Source organism: Dendropsophus ebraccatus, chromosome 10 (genome assembly GCF_027789765.1).
Source record: "Dendropsophus ebraccatus isolate aDenEbr1 chromosome 10, aDenEbr1.pat, whole genome shotgun sequence".
NCBI classification, from domain to species: Eukaryota; Metazoa; Chordata; class Amphibia; order Anura; family Hylidae; genus Dendropsophus; species Dendropsophus ebraccatus.
Window position 1 is genome coordinate 34,567,429 of NC_091463.1, and position 20,944 is coordinate 34,588,372.

Consider the following 20,944-nt stretch of genomic DNA (forward strand, 5'->3'; position numbering starts at 1 on the left):
CTCAGTCTCCTACGCGAACTTCACATCATAGTCTCACGCTTGCCCCGTTGGCATTTTTTAATATCATTAAAGTACAGAGCAGAGTGGAGAGCAAGAGCCCCTATAAAAAAAAAAATGGCCCAGTTATTTAAATACACCGCTAACGTCCTCACGCTTTATGCTGCGTAAAGCAAAAAAACCTTCAGTATGGATTAGCCGATGGCGTTCAGAAAATTCATCTCACTGCTAAAAGGAGCTCATTCCAACAACATATTGGAAAGGAGCAGAATCAAGGTAATACACAGGTGATCCACTTTTCAACAAGGTCTTAAAAGTTAACCGATTACCACGCTTTTTTTTTAAACATTGGAGAGCACCAAGGTTAAAACGCATTCAGAACGCTTGCCAACGCTTGCCCCGTTGGCATTTTTTAATATCATTAAAGTACAGAGCAGAGTGGAGAGCAAGAGCCCCTATAAAAAAAAAAAATGGCCCAGTTATTTAAATACACCGCTAACGTCCTCACGCTTTATGCTGCGTAAAGCAAAAAACCTTCAGTATGGATTAGCCGATGGCGTTCAGAAAATTCATCTCACTGCTAAAAGGAGCTCATTCCAACAACATATTGGAAAGGAGCAGAATCAACTTTTTAAACATTGGAGAGCACCAAGGTTAAAACTAATACAAGGAGTGGGGTTTGAACCCACGCGGACACTTATCCATTGGATCTTAAGTCCAACGCCTTAACCACTCGGCCATCCCGGTGTTTAAAAAAAGCTAAAGTGCATACAATTGTAGGTGAAAGTACACAATATGTGCTCGGACATGAGTCGAGTAGCCAATCGGGCACTAATGCTGATGGTACTTTTCTTGTAGCTCTCCCTATTTTACAATCTTATAAAGCATATTTTGTTCTCCAGAATGAAAAGTCAAAGAGGCGTTGGCCAGCCGAGCTAGTCCTGCCGTCTGGTACTCCTCTGTGCTTCTTTCCACCTTCCTCTCCCTCTATGAAAACCAATCAGGACTCAGTCTCCTACGCGAACTTCACATCATAGTCTCACGCTTGCCCCGTTGGCATTTTTTAATATCATTAAAGTACAGAGCAGAGTGGAGAGCAAGAGCCCCTATAAAAAAAAAAATGGCCCAGTTATTTAAATACACCGCTAACGTCCTCACGCTTTATGCTGCGTAAAGCAAAAAACCTTCAGTATGGATTAGCCGATGGCGTTCAGAAAATTCATCTCACTGCTAAAAGGAGCTCATTCCAACAACATATTGGAAAGGAGCAGAATCAAGGTAATACACAGGTGATCCACTTTTCAACAAGGTCTTAAAAGTTAACCGATTACCACGCTTTTTTTTAAACATTGGAGAGCACCAAGGTTAAAACTCATACCAGGAGTGGGGTTCGAACCCACGAGGATACTTATCCATTGGATCTTAAGACCAACGCCTTAACCACTAGGCCATCCTGGTGTTTTAAAAAAAGCCAAATTGCATACAATTGTAGGTGAAAGTACACAATATGTGCTCGGACATGAGTCGAGTTGCCAATCGGGCACTAATGCTGATGGTACTTTTCTTGTAGCTCTCCCTATTTTACAATCTTATAAAGCATATTTTGTTCTCCAGAATAAAAGTCAAAGAGGCGTTGGCCAGCCGAGCTAGTCCTGCGGTCTGGCACTCCTCTGTGCTTCTTTCCACCTTCCTCTCCCTCTATGAAAACCAATCAGGACTCGGTCTCCTACGCGAACTTCACATCATAGTCTCACGCTTGCCCCGTTGGCATTTTTTAATATCATTAAAGTACAGAGCAGAGTTGAGAGCAAGAGCCCCTATAAAAAAAAAAATGGCCCAGTTATTTAAATACACCGCTAACAGTCCTCACGCTTTACGCTGCGTAACGCAAAAAACCTTCAGTATGGATTAGCCGATGGCGTTCAGAAAATTCATCTCACTGCTAAAAGGAGCTCATTCCAACAACATATTGGAAAGGAGCAGAATCAAGGTAATACACAGGTGATCCACTTTTCAACAAGGTCTTGAAAGTTAACCGATTACCACGCCATCTTTTTTAAACATTGGAGAGCACCAAGGTTAAAACTAATACCAGGAGTGGGGTTCGAACCCACGCGGATACTTATCCATTGGATCTTAAGTCCAACGCCTTAACCACTCGGCCATCCTGGTGTTTAAAAAAAGCTAAGAGTGCATACAATTGTAGGTGAAAGTACACAATATGTGCTCAGACATGAGTCGAGTAGCCAATCGGGCACTAATGCTGATGGTACTTTTCTTGTAGCTCTCCCTATTTTACAATCTTATAAAGCATATTTTGTTCTCCAGAATGAAAAGTCAAAGAGGCGTAGGCCAGCCGAGCTAGTCCTGCCGGTCTGGTACTCCTCTGTGCTTCTTTCCACCTTCCTCTCCCTCTATGAAAACCAATCAGGACTCAGTCTCCTACGCGAACTTCACATCATAGTCTCACGCTTGCCCCGTTGGCATTTTTTAATATCATTAAAGTACAGAGCAGAGTGGAGAGCAAGAGCCCCTATAAAAAAAAAAATGGCCCAGTTATTTAAATACACCGCTAACGTCCTCACGCTTTATGCTGCGTAAAGCAAAAAAACCTTCAGTATGGATTAGCCGATGGCGTTCAGAAAATTCATCTCACTGCTAAAAGGAGCTCATTCCAACAACATATTGGAAAGGAGCAGAATCAAGGTAATACACAGGTGATCCACTTTTCAACAAGGTCTTAAAAGTTAACCGATTACCACGCTTTTTTTTAAACATTGGAGAGCACCAAGGTTAAAACGCATTCAGAACGCTTGCCAACGCTTGCCCCGTTGGCATTTTTTAATATCATTAAAGTACAGAGCAGAGTGGAGAGCAAGAGCCCCTATAAAAAAAAAAAATGGCCCAGTTATTTAAATACACCGCTAACGTCCTCACGCTTTATGCTGCGTAAAGCAAAAAACCTTCAGTATGGATTAGCCGATGGCGTTCAGAAAATTCATCTCACTGCTAAAAGGAGCTCATTCCAACAACATATTGGAAAGGAGCAGAATCAACTTTTTAAACATTGGAGAGCACCAAGGTTAAAACTAATACAAGGAGTGGGGTTCGAACCCACGCGGATACTTATCCATTGGATCTTAAGTCCAACGCCTTAACCACTCGGCCATCCTGGTGTTTAAAAAAAGCTAAAGTGCATACAATTGTAGGTGAAAGTACACAATATGTGCTCGGACATGAGTCGAGTAGCCAATCGGGCACTAATGCTGATGGTACTTTTCTTGTAGCTCTCCCTATTTTACAATCTTATAAAGCATATTTTGTTCTCCAGAATGAAAAGTCAAAGAGGCGTTGGCCAGCCGAGCTAGTCCTGCCGTCTTGTACTCCTCTGTGCTTCTTTCCACCTTCCTCTCCCTCTATGAAAACCAATCAGGACTCAGTCTCCTACGCGAACTTCACATCATAGTCTCACGCTTGCCCCGTTGGCATTTTTTAATATCATTAAAGTACAGAGCAGAGTGGAGAGCAAGAGCCCCTATAAAAAAAAAAATGGCCCAGTTATTTAAATACACCGCTAACGTCCTCACGCTTTATGCTGCGTAAAGCAAAAAACCTTCAGTATGGATTAGCCGATGGCGTTCAGAAAATTCATCTCACTGCTAAAAGGAGCTCATTCCAACAACATATTGGAAAGGAGCAGAATCAAGGTAATACACAGGTGATCCACTTTTCAACAAGGTCTTAAAGTTAACCGATTACCACGCTTTTTTTTAAACATTGGAGAGCACCAAGGTTAAAACTCATACCAGGAGTGGGGTTCGAACCCACGAGGATACTTATCCATTGGATCTTAAGACCAACGCCTTAACCACTAGGCCATCCTGGTGTTTTAAAAAAAGCCAAAGTGCATACAATTGTAGGGTGAAAGTACACAATATGTGCTCGGACATGAGTCGAGTTGCCAATCGGGCACTAATGCTGATGGTACTTTTCTTGTAGCTCTCCCTATTTTACAATCTTATAAAGCATATTTTGTTCTCCAGAATGAAAAGTCAAAGAGGCGTTGGCCAGCCGAGCTAGTCCTGCGGTCTGGCACTCCTCTGTGCTTCTTTCCACCTTCCTCTCCCTCTATGAAAACCAATCAGGACTCAGTCTCCTACGCGAACTTCACATCATAGTCTCACGCTTGCCCCGTTGGCATTTTTTAATATCATTAAAGTACAGAGCAGAGTGGAGAGCAAGAGCCCCTATAAAAAAAAAAATGGCCCAGTTATTTAAATACACCGCTAACAGTCCTCACGCTTTACGCTGCGTAAAGCAAAAAACCTTCAGTATGGATTAGCCGATGGCGTTCAGAAAATTCATCTCACTGCTAAAAGGAGCTCATTCCAACAACATATTGGAAAGGAGCAGAATCAAGGTAATACACAGGTGATCCACTTTTCAACAAGGTCTTGAAAGTTAACCGATTACCACGCTCTTTTTTAAACATTGGAGAGCACCAAGGTTAAAACTCATACCAGGAGTGGGGTTCGAACCCACGCAGATACTTATCCATTGGATCTTAAGTACCAACGCCTTAACCACTAGGCCATCCTGGTGTTTAAAAAAAAGCCAGAGTGCATACAATTGTGGGTGAAAGTACACAATATGTGCTCGGACATGAGTCGAGTTGCCAATCGGGCACTAATGCTGATGGTACTTTTCTTGTAGCTCTCCATATTTTACAATCTTATAAAGCATATTTTGTTCTCCAGAATAAAAAAGTCAAAGAGGCGTTGGCCAGCCGAGCTAGTCCTGCGGTCTGGCACTCCTCTGTGCTTCTTTCCACCTTCCTCTCCCTCTATGAAAACCAATCAGGACTCAGGTCTCCTACGCGAACTTCACATCATAGTCTCACGCTTGCCCCGTTGGCATTTTTTAATATCATTAAAGTACAGAGCAGAGTGGAGAGCAAGAGCCCCTATAAAAAAAAAAATGGCCCAGTTATTTAAATACACCGCTAACGTCCTCACGCTTTACGCTGCGTAAAGCAAAAAACCTTCAGTATGGATTAGCCGATGGCGTTCAGAAAATTCATCTCACTGCTAAAAGGAGCTCATTCCAACAACATATTGGAAAGGAGCAGAATCAAGGTAATACACAGGTGATCCACTTTTCAACAAGGTCTTGAAAGTTAACCGATTACCACGCCTCTTTTTTAAACATTGGAGAGCACCAAGGTTAAAACTCATACCAGGAGTGGGGTTCGAACCCACGCGGATACTTATCCATTGGATCTTAAGATCCAACGCCTTAACCACTCGGCCATCCTGGTGTTTAAAAAAAGCCAGAGTGCATACAATTGTAGGGTGAAAGTACACAATATGTGCTCGGACATGAGTCGAGTTGCCAATCGGGCACTAATGCTGATGGTACTTTTCTTGTAGCTCTCCCTATTTTACAATCTTATAAAGCATATTTTGTTCTCCAGAATGAAAAGTCAAAGAGGCGTTGGCCAGCCGAGCTAGTCCTGCGGTCTGGCACTCCTCTGTGCTTCTTTCCACCTTCCTCTCCCTCTATGAAAACCAATCAGGACTCAGTCTCCTACGCGAACTCCTCATCATAGTCTCACGCTTGCCCCGTTGGCATTTTTTAATATCATTAAAGTACAGAGCAGAGTGGAGAGCAAGAGCCCCTATAAAAAAAAAATGGCCCAGTTATTTAAATACACCGCTAACAGTCCTCACGCTTTACGCTGCGTAAAGCAAAAAACCTTCAGTATGGATTAGCCGATGGCGTTCAGAAAATTCATCTCACTGCTAAAAGGAGCTCATTCCAACAACATATTGGAAAGGAGCAGAATCAAGGTAATACACAGGTGATCCACTTTTCAACAAGGTCTTGAAAGTTAACCGATTACCACGCCTCTTTTTTAAACATTGGAGAGCACCAAGGTTAAAACTCATACCAGGAGTGGGGTTCGAACCCACGCGGATACTTATCCATTGGATCTTAAGTCCAACGCCTTAACCACTCGGCCATCCTGGTGTTTAAAACAAGCCAGAGTGCATACAATTGTGGGTGAAAGTACACAATATGTGCTCGGACATGAGTCGAGTTGCCAATCGGGCACTAATGCTGATGGTACTTTTCTTGTAGCTCTCCCTATTTTACAATCTTATAAAGCATATTTTGTTCTCCAGAATGAAAAGTCAAAGAGGCGTTGGCAAGCCGAGCTAGTCCTAGCGGTCTGGCACTCCTCTGTGCTTCTTTCCACCTTCCTCTCCCTCTATGAAAATTCAATCAGGACTCAGTCTCCTACGTGAACTTCACATGATAGTCTCACGCTTGCCCCGTTGGCATTTTTTAATATCATTAAAGTACAGAGCAGAGTGGAGAGCAAGAGCCCCTATAAAAAAAAAATGGCCCAGTTATTTAAATACACCGCTAACGTTCTCACGCTTTACGCTGCGTAAAGCAAAAATCCTTCAGTATGGATTAGCCGATGGCGTTCAGAAAATTCATCTCACTGCTAAAAGGAGCTCATTCCAACAACATATTGGAAAGGAGCAGAATCAAGGTAATACACAGGTGATCCACTTTTCAACAAGGTCTTGAAAGTTAACCGATTACCACGCCTCTTTTTTAAACATTGGAGAGCACCAAGGTTAAAACTCATACCAGGAGTGGGGTTCGAACCCACGCGGATACTTATCCATTGGATCTTAAGTCCAACGCCTTAACCACTCGGCCATCCTGGTGTTTAAAACAAGCCAGAGTGCATACAATTGTGGGTGAAAGTACACAATATGTGCTCGGACATGAGTCGAGTTGCCAATCGGGCACTAATGCTGATGGTACTTTTCTTGTAGCTCTCCCTATTTTACAATCTTATAAAGCATATTTTGTTCTCCAGAATGAAAAGTCAAAGAGGCGTTGGCCAGCCGAGCTAGTCCTGCGGTCTGGCACTCCTCTGTGCTTCTTTCCACCTTCCTCTCCCTCTATGAAAACCAATCAGGACTCAGTCTCCTACGTGAACTTCACATGATAGTCTCACGCTTGCCCCGTTGGCATTTTTTAATATCATTAAAGTACAGAGCAGAGTGGAGAGCAAGAGCCCCTATAAAAAAAAATGGCCCAGTTATTTAAATACACCGCTAACGTCCTCACGCTTTACGCTGCGTAAAGCAAAAACCTTCAGTATGGATTAGCCGATGGCGTTCAGAAAATTCATCTCACTGCTAAAAGGAGCTCATTCCAACAACATATTGGAAAGGAGCAGAATCAAGGTAATACACAGGTGATCCACTTTTCAACAAGGTCTTGAAAGTTAACCGATTACCACGCCTCTTTTTAAACATTGGAGAGCACCAAGGTTAAAACTCATACCAGGAGTGGGGTTCGAACCCACGCGGATACTTATCCATTGGATCTTAAGTCCAACACCTTAACCACTCGGCCATCCTGGTGTTTAAACCAAGCCAGAGTGCATACAATTGTGGGTGAAAGTACACAATATGTGCTCGGACATGAGTCGAGTTGCCAATCGGGCACTAATGCTGATGGTACTTTTCTTGTAGCTCTCCCTATTTTACAATCTTATAAAGCATATTTTGTTCTCCAGAATGAAAAGTCAAAGAGGCGTTGGCCAGCTGAGCTAGTCCTGCGGTCTGGCACTCCTCTGTGCTTCTTTCCACCTTCCTCTCCCTCTATGAAATTCAATCAGGACTCAGTCTCCTACGTGAACTTCACATGATAGTCTCACGCTTGCCCCGTTGGCATTTTTTAATATCATTAAAGTACAGAGCAGAGAGGAGAGCAAGAGCCCCTATAAAAAAAAAAATGGCCCAGTTATTTAAATACACCGCTAACGTTCTCACGCTTTACGCTGCGTAAAGCAAAAATCCTTCAGTATGGATTAGCCGATGGCGTTCAGAAAATTCATCTCACTGCTAAAAGGAGCTCATTCCAACAACATATTGGAAAGGAGCAGAATCAAGGTAATACACAGGTGATCCACTTTTCAACAAGGTCTTGAAAGTTAACCGATTACCACGCCTCTTTTTTAAACATTGGAGAGCACCAAGGTTAAAACTCATACCAGGAGTGGGGTTCGAACCCACGCAGATACTTATCCATTGGATCTTAAGTCCAACGCCTTAACCACTCGGCCATCCTGGTGTTTAAAACAAGCCAGAGTGCATACAATTGTGGGTGAAAGTACACAATATGTGCTCGGACATGAGTCGAGTTGCCAATCGGGCACTAATGCTGATGGTACTTTTCTTGTAGCTCTCCCTATTTTACAATCTTATAAAGCATATTTTGTTCTCCAGAATGAAAAGTCAAAGAGGCGTTGGCCAGCCGAGCTAGTCCTGCGGTCTGGCACTCCTCTGTGCTTCTTTCCACCTTCCTCTCCCTCTATGAAAACCAAACAGGACTCAGTCTCCTACGCGAACTTCACATCATAGTCTCACGCTTGCCCCGTTGGCATTTTTTTATATCATTAAAGTACAGAGCAGAGTGGAGAGCAAGAGCCCCTATAAAAAAAAATGGCCCAGTTATTTAAATACACCGCTAACGTCCTCACGCTTTACGCTGCGTAAAGCAAAAAACCTTCAGTATGGATTAGCCGATGGCGTTCAGAAAATTCATCTCACTGCTAAAAGGAGCTCATTCCAACAACATATTGGAAAGGAGCAGAATCAAGGTAATACACAGGTGATCCACTTTTCAACAAGGTCTTGAAAGTTAACCGATTACCACGCCTCTTTTTTAAATATTGGAGAGCACCAAGGTTAAAACTCATACCAGGAGTGGGGTTCGAACCCACGCGGATACTTATCCATTGGATCTTAAGTCCAACGCCTTAACCACTCGGCCATCCTGGTGTTTAAAACAAGCCAGAGTGCATACAATTGTGGGTGAAAGTACACAATATGTGCTCGGACATGAGTCGAGTTGCCAATCGGGCACTAATGCTGATGGTACTTTTCTTGTAGCTCTCCCTATTTTACAATCTTATAAAGCATATTTTGTTCTCCAGAATGAAAAGTCAAAGAGGCGTTGGCCAGCCGAGCTAGTCCTGCGGTCTGGCACTCCTCTGTGCTTCTTTCCACCTTCCTCTCCCTCTATGAAAACCAATCAGGACTCAGTCTCCTACGTGAACTTCACATGATAGTCTCACGCTTGCCCCGTTGGCATTTTTTAATATCATTAAAGTACAGAGCAGAGTGGAGAGCAAGAGCCCCTATAAAAAAAAAATGGCCCAGTTATTTAAATACACCGCTAACGTCCTCACGCTTTACGCTGCGTAAAGCAAAAAACCTTCAGTATGGATTAGCCGATGGCGTTCAGAAAATTCATCTCACTGCTAAAAGGAGCTCATTCCAACAACATATTGGAAAGGAGCAGAATCAAGGTAATACACAGGTGATCCACTTTTCAACAAGGTCTTGAAAGTTAACCGATTACCACGCCTCTTTTTTAAACATTGGAGAGCACCAAGGTTAAAACTCATACCAGGAGTGGGGTTCGAACCCACGCGGATACTTATCCATTGGATCTTAAGTCCAACGCCTTAACCACTCGGCCATCCTGGTGTTTAAAACAAGCCAGAGTGCATACAATTGTGGGTGAAAGTACACAATATGTGCTCGGACATGAGTCGAGTTGCCAATCGGGCACTAATGCTGATGGTACTTTTCTTGTAGCTCTCCCTATTTTACAATCTTATAAAGCATATTTTGTTCTCCAGAATGAAAAGTCAAAGAGGCGTTGGCCAGCCGAGCTAGTCCTGCGGTCTGGCACTCCTCTGTGCTTCTTTCCACCTTCCTCTCCCTCTATGAAAACCAATCAGGACTCAGTCTCCTACGTGAACTTCACATGATAGTCTCACGCTTGCCCCGTTGGCATTTTTTAATATCATTAAAGTACAGAGCAGAGTGGAGAGCAAGAGCCCCTATAAAAAAAAAATGGCCCAGTTATTTAAATACACCGCTAACGTCCTCACGCTTTACGCTGCGTAAAGCAAAAAACCTTCAGTATGGATTAGCCGATGGCGTTCAGAAAATTCATCTCACTGCTAAAAGGAGCTCATTCCAACAACATATTGGAAAGGAGAAGAATCAAGGTAATACACAGGTGATCCACTTTTCAACAAGGTCTTGAAAGTTAACCGATTACCACGCCTCTTTTTTAAACATTGGAGAGCACCAAGGTTAAAACTCATACCAGGAGTGGGGTTCGAACCCACGCGGATACTTATCCATTGGATCTTAAGTCCAACGCCTTAACCACTCGGCCATCCAGGTGTTTAAAACAAGCAAGAGTGCATACAATTGTGGGTGAAAGTACACAATATGTGCTCGGACATGAGTCGAGTTGCCAATCGGGCACTAATGCTGATGGTACTTTTCTTGTAGCTCTCCCTATTTTACAATCTTATAAAGCATATTTTGTTCTCCAGAATGAAAAGTCAAAGAGGCGTTGGCCAGCCGAGCTAGTCCTGCGGTCTGGCACTCCTCTGTGCTTCTTTCCACCTTCCTCTCCCTCTATGAAAACCAAACAGGACTCAGTCTCCTATGCGAACTTTACATCATAGTCTCACGCTTGCCCCGTTGGCATTTTTTAATATCATTAAAGTACAGAGCAGAGTGGAGAGCAAGAGCCCCTATAAAAAAAAAATGGCCCAGTTATTTAAATACACCGCTAACGTCCTCACGCTTTACGCTGCGTAAAGCAAAAAACCTTCAGTATGGATTAGCCGATGGCGTTCAGAAAATTCATCTCACTGCTAAAAGGAGCTCATTCCAACAACATATTGGAAAGGAGAAGAATCAAGGTAATACACAGGTGATCCACTTTTCAACAAGGTCTTGAAAGTTAACCGATTACCACGACTCTTTTTTAAACATTGGAGAGCACCAAGGTTAAAACTCATACCAGGAGTGGGGTTCGAACCCACGCGGATACTTATCCATTGGATATAGTCTCACGCTTGCCCCGTTGGCATTTTTTAATATCATTAAAGTACAGAGCAGAGTGGAGAGCAAGAGCCCCTATAAAAAAAAAATGGCCCAGTTATTTAAATACACCGCTAACGTTCTCACGCTTTACGCTGCGTAAAGCAAAAATCCTTCAGTATGGATTAGCCGATGGCGTTCAGAAAATTCATCTCACTGCTAAAAGGAGCTCATTCCAACAACATATTGGAAAGGAGCAGAATCAAGGTAATACACAGGTGATCCACTTTTCAACAAGGTCTTGAAAGTTAACCGATTACCACGCCTCTTTTTTAAACATTGGAGAGCACCAAGGTTAAAACTCATACCAGGAGTGGGGTTCGAACCCACGCGGATACTTATCCATTGGATCTTAAGTCCAACGCCTTAACCACTCGGCCATCCTGGTGTTTAAAACAAGCCAGAGTGCATACAATTGTGGGTGAAAGTACACAATATGTGCTCGGACATGAGTCGAGTTGCCAATCGGGCACTAATGCTGATGGTACTTTTCTTGTAGCTCTCCCTATTTTACAATCTTATAAAGCATATTTTGTTCTCCAGAATGAAAAGTCAAAGAGGCGTTGGCCAGCCGAGCTAGTCCTACGGTCTGGCACTCCTCTGTGCTTATTTCCACCTTCCTCTCCCTCTATGAAATTCAATCAGGACTCAGTCTCCTACGCGAACTCCACATGATAGTCTCACGCTTGCCCCGTTGGCATTTTTTAATATCATTAAAGTACAGAGCAGAGTGGAGAGCAAGAGCCCCTATAAAAAAAAAATGGCCCAGTTATTTAAATACACCGCTAACGTCCTCACGCTTTACGCTGCGTAAAGCAAAAAACCTTCAGTATGGATTAGCCGATGGCGTTCAGAAAATTCATCTCACTGCTAAAAGGAGCTCATTCCAACAACATATTGGAAAGGAGCAGAATCAAGGTAATACACAGGTGATCCACTTTTCAACAAGGTCTTGAAAGTTCACCGATTACCACGCCTCTTTTTAAACATTGGAGAGCACCAAGGTTAAAACTCATACCAGGAGTGGGGTTCGAACCCACGCGGATACTTATCCATTGGATATAGTCTCACGCTTGCCCCGTTGGCATTTTTTAATATCATTAAAGTACAGAGCAGAGTGGAGAGCAAGAGCCCCTATAAAAAAAAAATGGCCCAGTTATTTAAATACAACCGCTAACGTTCTCACGCTTTACGCTGCGTAAAGCAAAAATCCTTCAGTATGGATTAGCCGATGGCGTTCAGAAAATTCATCTCACTGCTAAAAGGAGCTCATTCCAACAACATATTGGAAAGGAGCAGAATCAAGGTAATACACAGGTGATCCACTTTTCAACAAGGTCTTGAAAGTTAACCGATTACCACGCCTCTTTTTTAAACATTGGAGAGCACCAAGGTTAAAACTCATACCAGGAGTGGGGTTCGAACCCACGCGGATACTTATCCATTGGATCTTAAGTCCAACGCCTTAACCACTCGGCCATCCTGGTGTTTAAAACAAGCCAGAGTGCATACAATTGTGGGTGAAAGTACACAATATGTGCTCGGACATGAGTCGAGTTGCCAATCGGGCACTAATGCTGATGGTACTTTTCTTGTAGCTCTCCCTATTTTACAATCTTATAAAGCATATTTTGTTCTCCAGAATGAAAAGTCAAAGAGGCGTTGGCCAGCCGAGCTAGTCCTAGCGGTCTGGCACTCCTCTGTGCTTATTTCCACCTTCCTCTCCCTCTATGAAAATTCAATCAGGACTCAGTCTCCTACGCGAACTTCCACATGATAGTCTCACGCTTGCCCCGTTGGCATTTTTTAATATCATTAAAGTACAGAGCAGAGTGGAGAGCAAGAGCCCCTATAAAAAAAAAATGGCCCAGTTATTTAAATACACCGCTAACGTCCTCACGCTTTACGCTGCGTAAAGCAAAAAACCTTCAGTATGGATTAGCCGATGGCGTTCAGAAAATTCATCTCACTGCTAAAAGGAGCTCATTCCAACAACATATTGGAAAGGAGCAGAATCAAGGTAATACACAGGTGATCCACTTTTCAACAAGGTCTTGAAAGTTAACCGATTACCACGCCTCTTTTTTAAACATTGGAGAGCACCAAGGTTAAAACTCATACCAGGAGTGGGGTTCGAACCCACGCGGATACTTATCCATTGGATCTTAAGTCCAACGCCTTAACCACTCGGCCATCCTGGTGTTTAAAACAAGCCAGAGTGCATACAATTGTGAGTGAAAGTACACAATATGTGCTCGGACATGAGTCGAGTTGCCAATCGGGCACTAATGCTGATGGTACTTTTCTTGTAGCTCTCCCTATTTTACAATCTTATAAAGCATATTTTGTTCTCCAGAATGAAAAGTCAAAGAGGCGTTGGCCAGCCGAGCTAGTCCTGCGGTCTGGCACTCCTCTGTGCTTCTTTCCACCTTCCTCTCCCTCTATGAAAACCAATCAGGACTCAGTCTCCTACGTGAACTTCACATGATAGTCTCACGCTTACCCCGTTGGCATTTTTTAATATCATTAAAGTACAGAGCAGAGTGGAGAGCAAGAGCCCCTATAAAAAAAAAAAATGGCCCAGTTATTTAAATACACCGCTAACGTTCTCACGCTTTAACGCTGCGTAAAGCAAAAATCCTTCAGTATGGATTAGCCGATGGCGTTCAGAAAATTCATCTCACTGCTAAAAGGAGCTCATTCCAACAACATATTGGAAAGGAGCAGAATCAAGGTAATACACAGGTGATCCACTTTTCAACAAGGTCTTGAAAGTTGACCGATTACCACGCCTCTTTTTTAAACATTGGAGAGCACCAAGGTTAAAACTCATACCAGGAGTGGGGTTCGAACCCACGCGGATACTTATCCATTGGATCTTAAGTCCAACGCCTTAACCACTCGGCCATCCTAGTGTTTAAAACAAGCCAGAGTGCATACAATTGTGGGTGAAAGTACACAATATGTGCTCGGACATGAGTCGAGTTGCCAATCGGGCACTAATGCTGATGGTACTTTTCTTGTAGCTCTCCCCTATTTTACAATCTTATAAAGCATATTTTGTTCTCCAGAATGAAAAGTCAAAGAGGGCGTTGGCCAGCCGAGCTAGTCCTGCGGTCTGGCACTCCTCTGTGCTTCTTTCCACCTTCCTCTCCCTCTATGAAAACCAATCAGGACTCAGTCTCCTACGTGAACTTCAACATGATAGTCTCACGCTTGCCCCGTTGGCATTTTTTAATATCATTAAGTACAGAGCAGAGTGGAGAGCAAGAGCCCCTATAAAAAAAAAAATGGCCCAGTTATTTAAATACACCGCTAACGTCTCACGCTTTACGCTGCGTAAAGCAAAAATCCTTCAGTATGGATTAGCCGATGGCGTTCAGAAAATTCATCTCACTGCTAAAAGGAGCTCATTCCAACAACATATTGGAAAGGAGAGAATCAAGGTAATACACAGGTGATCCACTTTTCAACAAGGTCTTGAAAGTTAACCGAATTACCACGACTCTTTTTTAAACATTGGAGAGCACCAAGGTTAAAACTCATACCAGGAGTGGGGTTCGAACCCACGCGGATACTTATCCATTGGATATAGTCTCAAGCTTGCCCCCGTTGGCATTTTTTAATATCATTAAAGTACAGAGCAGAGTGGAGGCAAGAGCCCCCTATAAAAAAAAAAATGGCCCAGTTATTTAAATACAGCCGCTAACGTTCTCGACCTTTAACGCTGCGTAAGCAAAAATCCTTCAGTATGGATTAGCCGATGGCGTCAGAAAATTCATCTCACTGCTAAAAAGGAGCTCATTCCAACAACATATTGGAAAGGAGCAGAATCAAGGTAATACACAGGTGATACCACTTTTCAACAAGGTCTTGAAAGTTAACCGATTACCACGCCTCTTTTTTAAACATTGGAGAGCACCAAGGTTAAAACTCATACCAGGAGTGGGGTTCGAACCCACGCGGATACTTATCCATTGGATCTTAAGTCCAACGCCTTAACCACTCGGCCATCCTGGTGTTTAAAACAAGCCAGAGTGCATACAATTGTGGGTGAAAGTACACAATATGTGCTCGGGAACATGAGTCGAGTTGCCAATCGGGCACTAATGCTGATGGTACTTTTCTTGTAGCTCTCCCTATTTTACAATCTTATAAAGCATATTTGGTTCTCCAGAATGAAAAGTCAAAGAGGCGTTGGCCAGCCGAGCTAGTCCTACGGTCTGGCACTCCTCTGTGCTTATTTCCACCTTCCTCTCCCTCTTGAAATTCAATCAGGACTCAGTCTCCTACGCGAACTCCACATGATAGTCTCACGCTTGCCCCGATTTGGCATTTTTTAATATCATTAAAGTACAGAGGCAGAGTGGAGAGCAAGAGCCCCTATAAAAAAAAAATGGCCCCAGTTATTTAAATACACCGCTAACGTCCTCACGCTTTACGCTGCGTAAAGCAAAAACCTTCAGTATGGATTAGCCGATGGCGTTCAGAAAATTCATCTCACTGCTAAAAGGAGCTCATTCCAACAACATATTGGAAAGGAGCAGAATCAAGGTAATACACAGGTGATCCACTTTTCAACAAGGTCTTGAAAGTTAACCGATTACCACGCCTCTTTTTTTAAACATTGGAGAGCACCAAGGTTAAAACTCATACCAGGAGTGGGGTTCGAACCCACGCGGATACTTATCCATTGGATATAGTCTCACGCTTGCCCCTGGCATTTTTTAATATCATTAAAGTACAGAGCAGAGTGGAGAGCAAGAGCCCCTATAAAAAAAAAATGGCCCAGTTATTTAAATACACCGCTAACGTTCTCACGCTTTACGCTGCGTAAAGCAAAAATCCTTCAGTATGGATTAGCCGATGGCGTTCAGAAATTCATCTCACTGCTAAAAGGAGCTCATTCCAACAACATATTGGAAGGAGCAGAATCAAGGTAATACACAGTGATCCACTTTTCAACAAGGTCTTGAAAGTTAACCGATTACCACGACTCTTTTTTAAACATTGGAGAGCACCAAGGTTAAAACTCATACCAGGAGTGGGTTCGAACCCACGCGGATACTTATCCATTGGATCTTAAGTCCAACGCCTTAACCACTCGGCCATCCTGGTGTTTAAAACAAGCCAGAGTGCATACAATTGTGGGTGAAAGTACACAATATGTGCTCGGACATGAGTCGAGTTGCCAATCGGGCACTAATGCTGATGGTACTTTTCTTGTAGCTCTCCCTATTTTACAATCTTATAAAGCATATTTTGTTCTCCAGAATGAAAAGTCAAAGAGGCGTTGGCCAGCCGAGCTAGTCCTACGGTCTGGCACTCCTCTGTGCTTCTTTCCACCTTCCTCTCCCTCTATGAAAATTCAATCAGGACTCAGTCTCCTACGTGAACTTCACATGATAGTCTCACGCTTGCCCCGTTGGCATTTTTTAATATCATTAAAGTACAGAGCAGAGTGGAGAGCAAGAGCCCCTATAAAAAAAAAATGGCCCAGTTATTTAAATACACCGCTAACGTCCTCACGCTTTACGCTGCGTAAAGCAAAACCTTCAGTATGGATTAGCCGATGGCGTTCAGAAAATTCATCTCACTGCTAAAAGGAGCTCATTCCAACAACATATTGGAAAGGAGCAGAATCAAGGTAATACACAGGTGATCCACTTTTCAACAAGGTCTTGAAAGTTAACCGATTACCACGCCTCTTTTTTAAACATTGGAGAGCACCAAGGTTAAAACTCATACCAGGAGTGGGGTTCGAACCCACGCGGATACTTATCCATTGGATCTTAAGTCCAACGCCTTAACCACTCGGCCATCCTGGTGTTTAAAACAAGCCAGAGTGCATACAATTGTGGTGAAAGTACACATATGTGCTCGGACATGAGTCGAGTTGCCAATCGGGCACTAATGCTGATGGTACTTTTCTTGTAGCTCTCCCTATTTTACAATCTTATAAAGCATATTTTGTTCTCCAGAATGAAAAGTCAAAGAGGCGTTGGCCAGCCGAGCTAGTCCTGCGGTCTGGCACTCCTCTGTGCTTCTTTCCACCTTCCTCTCCCTCTATGAAAACCAATCAGGACTCAGTCTCCTACGTGAACTTCACATGATAGTCTCACGCTTGCCCCGTTGGCATTTTTTAATATCATTAAAGTACAGAGCAGAGTGGAGAGCAAGAGCCCTATAAAAAAAAAATGGCCCAGTTATTTAAATACACCGCTAACGTTCTCACGCTTTACGCTGCGTAAAGCAAAATCCTTCAGTATGGATTAGCCGATGGCGTTCAGAAAATTCATCTCACTGCTAAAAGGAGCTCATTCCAACAACATATTGGAAAGGAGCAGAATCAAGGTAATACACAGGTGATCCACTTTTCAACAAGGTCTTGAAAGTTAACCGATTACCACGCCTCTTTTTTAAACATTGGAGAGCACCAAGGTTAAAACTCATACCAGGAGTGGGGTTCGAACCCACGCGGATACTTATCCATTGGATCTTAAGTCCAACGCCTTAACCACTCGGCCATCCTGGTGTTTTAAAAAGCCAGAGTGCATACAATTGTGGGTGAAAGTACACAATATGTGCTCGGACATGAGTCGAGTTGCCAATCGGGCACTAATGCTGATGGTACTTTTCTTGTAGCTCTCCCTATTTTACAATCTTATAAAGCATATTTTGTTCTCCAGAATGAAAAGTCAAAGAGGCGTTGGCCAGCCGAGCTAGTCCTGCGGTCTGGCACTCCTCTGTGCTTCTTTCCACCTTCCTCTCCCTCTATGAAAACCAATCAGGACTCAGTCTCCTACGTGAACTTCACATGATAGTCTCACGCTTGCCCCGTTGGCATTTTTTAATATCATTAAAGTACAGAGCAGAGTGGAGAGCAAGAGCCCCTATAAAAAAAAATGGCCCAGTTATTTAAATACACCGCTAACGTTCTCACGCTTTACGCTGCGTAAAGCAAAAATCCTTCAGTATGGATTAGCCGATGGCGTTCAGAAAATTCATCTCACTGCTAAAAGGAGCTCATTCCAACAACATATTGGAAAGGATAAGAATCAAGGTATACACAGGTTGATCCACTTTTCAACAAGGTCTTGAAAGTTAACCGATTACCACGCCTCTTTTTAAACATTGAGAGCCCAGGTTAAAACTCATACCAGGAGTGGGGTTCGACCCACGCGATACTTATCCATTGATCTATAGTCTCAACGCTTGCCCCGTTGGCATTTTTTATATCATTAAGTACAGCGCAATAGTGGAGTAGCAAGAGCGCCCTATAAAAAAAAAATGGCCCAGTTATTAAATACACCGCTAACGTTCTCACGCTTTACGCTGCGTAAAGCAAAAATCCTTCAGTATGGATTAGCCGATGGCGTTCAGAAAATTCATCTCACTGCTAAAAGGAGCTCATTCCAACAACATATTGGAAAGGAGCAGAATCAAGGTAATACACAGGTGATCCACTTTTCAACAAGGTCTTGAAAGTTAACCGATTACCACGCCTCTTTTTAAACATTGGAGAGCACCAAGGTAAAACTCATACCAGGAGTGGGGTTCGAACCCACGCGGATACTTATCCATTGGATCTTAAGTCCAACGCCTTAACCACTCGGCCATCCTGGTGTTTAAAAACAAGCCAGAGTGCATACAATTGTGGGTGAAAGTACACAATATGTGCTCGGACATGAGTCGAGTTGCCAATCGGGCACTAATGCTGATGGTACTTTTTCTTGTAGCTCTCCCTATTTTACAATCTTATAAAGCATATTTTGTTCTCCAGAATGAAAAGTCAAAGAGGCGTTGGCCAGCCGAGCTAGTCCTACGGTCTGGCACTCCTCTGTGCTTCTTTCCACCTTCCTCTCCCTCTATGAAATTCAATCAGGACTCAGTCTCCTACGTGAACTTCACATGATAGTCTCACACGCTTGCCCCGTTGGCATTTTTTAATATCATTAAAGTACAGAGCAGAGTGGAGAGCAAGAGCCCCTATAAAAAAAAATGGCCCAGTTATTTAAATACACCGCTAACGTCCTCACGCTTTACGCTGCGTAAAGCAAAAACCTTCAGTATGGATTAGCCGATGGCGTTCAGAAAATTCATCTCACTGCTAAAAGGAGCTCATTCCAACAACATATTGGAAAGGAGCAGAATCAAGGTAATACACAGGTGATCCACTTTTCAACAAGGTCTTGAAAGTTAACCGATTACCACGCCTCTTTTTTAAACATTGGAGAGCACCAAGGTTAAAACTCATACCAGGAGTGGGGTTCGAACCCACGCGGATACTTATCCATTGGATCTTAAGTCCAACGCCTTAACCACTCGGCCATCCTGGTGTTTAAAACAAGCAGAGTGCATACAATTGTGGGTGAAAGTACACAATATGTGCTCGACATGAGTCGAGTTGCCAATCGGGCACTAATGCTGATGGTACTTTTCTTGTAGCTCTCCCTATTTTACAATCTTATAAAGCATATTTTGTTCTCCAGAATGAAAAGTCAAAGAGGCGTTGGCCAGCCGAGCTAGTCCTGCGGTCTGGCACTCCTCTGTGCTTCTTTCCACCTTCCTCTCCCTCTATGAAAACCAATCAGGACTCAGTCTCCTACGTGAACTTCACATGATAGTCTCACGCTTGCCCCGTTGGCATTTTTTAATATCATTAAAGTACAGAGCAGAGTGGAGAGCAAGAGCCCCTATAAAAAAAAATGGCCCAGTTATTTAAATACACCGCTAACGTTCTCACGCTTTACGCTGCGTAAAGCAAAAAACCTTCAGTATGGATTAGCCGATGGCGTTCAGAAAATTCATCTCACTGCTAAAAGGAGCTCATTCCAACAACATATTGGAAAGGAGCAGAATCAAGGTAATACACAGGTGATCCACTTTTCAACAAGGTCTTGAAAGTTAACCGATTACCACGCCTCTTTTTTAAACATTGGAGAGCACCAGGTTAAAACTCATACCAGGAGTGGGTTCGAACCCACGCGGATACTTATCCATTGGATCTTAAGTCCAACGCCTTAACCACTCGGGCCATCCTGGTGTTTAAAACAAGCCAGAGTGCATACAATTGTGGGTGAAAGTACACAATATGCTCGGACATGAGTCGAGTTGCCAATCGGGCACTAATGCTGATGGTACTTTTCTGTAGCTCTCCCTATTTTACAATCTTATAAAGCATATTTTGTTCTCCAGAATGAAAAGTCAAAGAGGCGTTGGCCAGCCGAGCTAGTCCTGCGGTCTGGCACTCCTCTGTGCTTTTTTCCACCTTCCTCTCCCTCTATGAAACCAATCAGGACTCAGTCTCCTACGTGAACTTCACATGATAGTCTCACGCTTGCCCCGTTGGCATTTTTTAATATCATTAAAGTACAGAGCAGAGTGGAGAGCAAGAGCCCCTATAAAAAAAAATGGCCCAGTTATTTAAATACACCGCTAACGTCCTCACGCTTTACGCTGCGTAAAGCAAAAAAACCTTCAGTATGGATTAGCCGATGGCGTTCAGAAAATTCATCTCACTGCTAAAAGCTCATTCCAACAACATATTGGAAAGGAGCAGAATCAAGGTAACACAGGTGATCCCTTTTCAACAAGGTCTTGAAAGTTAACCGATTACCACGCCTCTTTTTTAAACATTGGAGAGCACCAAGGTTAAACTCATACCAGGAGTGGGGTTCGAACCCACGCGGATACTTATCCATTGGATCTATTCTCACGCTTGCCCCGTTGGCATTTTTTATATCATAAGTACAGAGCAGAGTGGAGAGCAAGAGCCCCTATAAAAAAAAAATGCCCAGTTATTTAATACACCGCTAACGTTCTCCAACGCTTTAACGCTGCGTAAAGCAAAAAACCTTCAGTATGGATATCCCGATGGCGTTCAGAAAAATTCATCTCACTGCTCAAAAGGAGCTCATTCCAACAACATATTGGAAAGG

At 43.2% G+C, this 20,944-nt stretch overlaps 24 non-coding genes across 24 annotated transcripts; all 24 read right to left on the bottom strand.

Annotated features, from left to right (window-relative positions):
• Window positions 1–661: 661 nt before the first annotated feature.
• TRNAL-UAA (transfer RNA leucine (anticodon UAA)) lies at window positions 662–744 on the bottom strand. The gene has a single exon. It is a non-coding gene; the product is annotated as a tRNA-Leu (tRNA).
• Window positions 745–1,372: 628 nt separating this feature from the next.
• On the bottom strand, window positions 1,373–1,455 carry TRNAL-UAA (transfer RNA leucine (anticodon UAA)). The gene has a single exon. It is a non-coding gene; the product is annotated as a tRNA-Leu (tRNA).
• A 631-nt stretch (window positions 1,456–2,086) lies between these two features.
• TRNAL-UAA (transfer RNA leucine (anticodon UAA)) lies at window positions 2,087–2,169 on the bottom strand. The gene has a single exon. It is a non-coding gene; the product is annotated as a tRNA-Leu (tRNA).
• Window positions 2,170–3,090: 921 nt separating this feature from the next.
• On the bottom strand, window positions 3,091–3,173 carry TRNAL-UAA (transfer RNA leucine (anticodon UAA)). Its single transcript has one exon. It is a non-coding gene; the product is annotated as a tRNA-Leu (tRNA).
• Window positions 3,174–3,800: 627 nt separating this feature from the next.
• Window positions 3,801–3,883, bottom strand: TRNAL-UAA (transfer RNA leucine (anticodon UAA)). The gene has a single exon. It is a non-coding gene; the product is annotated as a tRNA-Leu (tRNA).
• Window positions 3,884–4,514: 631 nt separating this feature from the next.
• On the bottom strand, window positions 4,515–4,598 carry TRNAL-UAA (transfer RNA leucine (anticodon UAA)). The gene has a single exon. It is a non-coding gene; the product is annotated as a tRNA-Leu (tRNA).
• Window positions 4,599–5,944: 1,346 nt separating this feature from the next.
• Window positions 5,945–6,027, bottom strand: TRNAL-UAA (transfer RNA leucine (anticodon UAA)). The gene has a single exon. It is a non-coding gene; the product is annotated as a tRNA-Leu (tRNA).
• Window positions 6,028–6,657: 630 nt separating this feature from the next.
• TRNAL-UAA (transfer RNA leucine (anticodon UAA)) lies at window positions 6,658–6,740 on the bottom strand. The gene has a single exon. It is a non-coding gene; the product is annotated as a tRNA-Leu (tRNA).
• Window positions 6,741–7,365: 625 nt separating this feature from the next.
• On the bottom strand, window positions 7,366–7,448 carry TRNAL-UAA (transfer RNA leucine (anticodon UAA)). The gene has a single exon. It is a non-coding gene; the product is annotated as a tRNA-Leu (tRNA).
• A 629-nt stretch (window positions 7,449–8,077) lies between these two features.
• On the bottom strand, window positions 8,078–8,160 carry TRNAL-UAA (transfer RNA leucine (anticodon UAA)). Its single transcript has one exon. It is a non-coding gene; the product is annotated as a tRNA-Leu (tRNA).
• Window positions 8,161–8,787: 627 nt separating this feature from the next.
• On the bottom strand, window positions 8,788–8,870 carry TRNAL-UAA (transfer RNA leucine (anticodon UAA)). Its single transcript has one exon. It is a non-coding gene; the product is annotated as a tRNA-Leu (tRNA).
• Window positions 8,871–9,498: 628 nt separating this feature from the next.
• On the bottom strand, window positions 9,499–9,581 carry TRNAL-UAA (transfer RNA leucine (anticodon UAA)). The gene has a single exon. It is a non-coding gene; the product is annotated as a tRNA-Leu (tRNA).
• Window positions 9,582–10,209: 628 nt separating this feature from the next.
• On the bottom strand, window positions 10,210–10,292 carry TRNAL-UAA (transfer RNA leucine (anticodon UAA)). Its single transcript has one exon. It is a non-coding gene; the product is annotated as a tRNA-Leu (tRNA).
• A 1,016-nt stretch (window positions 10,293–11,308) lies between these two features.
• TRNAL-UAA (transfer RNA leucine (anticodon UAA)) lies at window positions 11,309–11,391 on the bottom strand. Its single transcript has one exon. It is a non-coding gene; the product is annotated as a tRNA-Leu (tRNA).
• Window positions 11,392–12,407: 1,016 nt separating this feature from the next.
• TRNAL-UAA (transfer RNA leucine (anticodon UAA)) lies at window positions 12,408–12,490 on the bottom strand. The gene has a single exon. It is a non-coding gene; the product is annotated as a tRNA-Leu (tRNA).
• A 631-nt stretch (window positions 12,491–13,121) lies between these two features.
• TRNAL-UAA (transfer RNA leucine (anticodon UAA)) lies at window positions 13,122–13,204 on the bottom strand. The gene has a single exon. It is a non-coding gene; the product is annotated as a tRNA-Leu (tRNA).
• Window positions 13,205–13,835: 631 nt separating this feature from the next.
• TRNAL-UAA (transfer RNA leucine (anticodon UAA)) lies at window positions 13,836–13,918 on the bottom strand. Its single transcript has one exon. It is a non-coding gene; the product is annotated as a tRNA-Leu (tRNA).
• Window positions 13,919–14,940: 1,022 nt separating this feature from the next.
• On the bottom strand, window positions 14,941–15,023 carry TRNAL-UAA (transfer RNA leucine (anticodon UAA)). Its single transcript has one exon. It is a non-coding gene; the product is annotated as a tRNA-Leu (tRNA).
• A 1,016-nt stretch (window positions 15,024–16,039) lies between these two features.
• Window positions 16,040–16,121, bottom strand: TRNAL-UAA (transfer RNA leucine (anticodon UAA)). The gene has a single exon. It is a non-coding gene; the product is annotated as a tRNA-Leu (tRNA).
• A 627-nt stretch (window positions 16,122–16,748) lies between these two features.
• TRNAL-UAA (transfer RNA leucine (anticodon UAA)) lies at window positions 16,749–16,831 on the bottom strand. The gene has a single exon. It is a non-coding gene; the product is annotated as a tRNA-Leu (tRNA).
• A 624-nt stretch (window positions 16,832–17,455) lies between these two features.
• Window positions 17,456–17,538, bottom strand: TRNAL-UAA (transfer RNA leucine (anticodon UAA)). The gene has a single exon. It is a non-coding gene; the product is annotated as a tRNA-Leu (tRNA).
• A 1,008-nt stretch (window positions 17,539–18,546) lies between these two features.
• Window positions 18,547–18,629, bottom strand: TRNAL-UAA (transfer RNA leucine (anticodon UAA)). The gene has a single exon. It is a non-coding gene; the product is annotated as a tRNA-Leu (tRNA).
• Window positions 18,630–19,259: 630 nt separating this feature from the next.
• On the bottom strand, window positions 19,260–19,342 carry TRNAL-UAA (transfer RNA leucine (anticodon UAA)). Its single transcript has one exon. It is a non-coding gene; the product is annotated as a tRNA-Leu (tRNA).
• Window positions 19,343–19,966: 624 nt separating this feature from the next.
• TRNAL-UAA (transfer RNA leucine (anticodon UAA)) lies at window positions 19,967–20,049 on the bottom strand. Its single transcript has one exon. It is a non-coding gene; the product is annotated as a tRNA-Leu (tRNA).
• Between the last annotated feature and the right edge of the window lie 895 nt (window positions 20,050–20,944).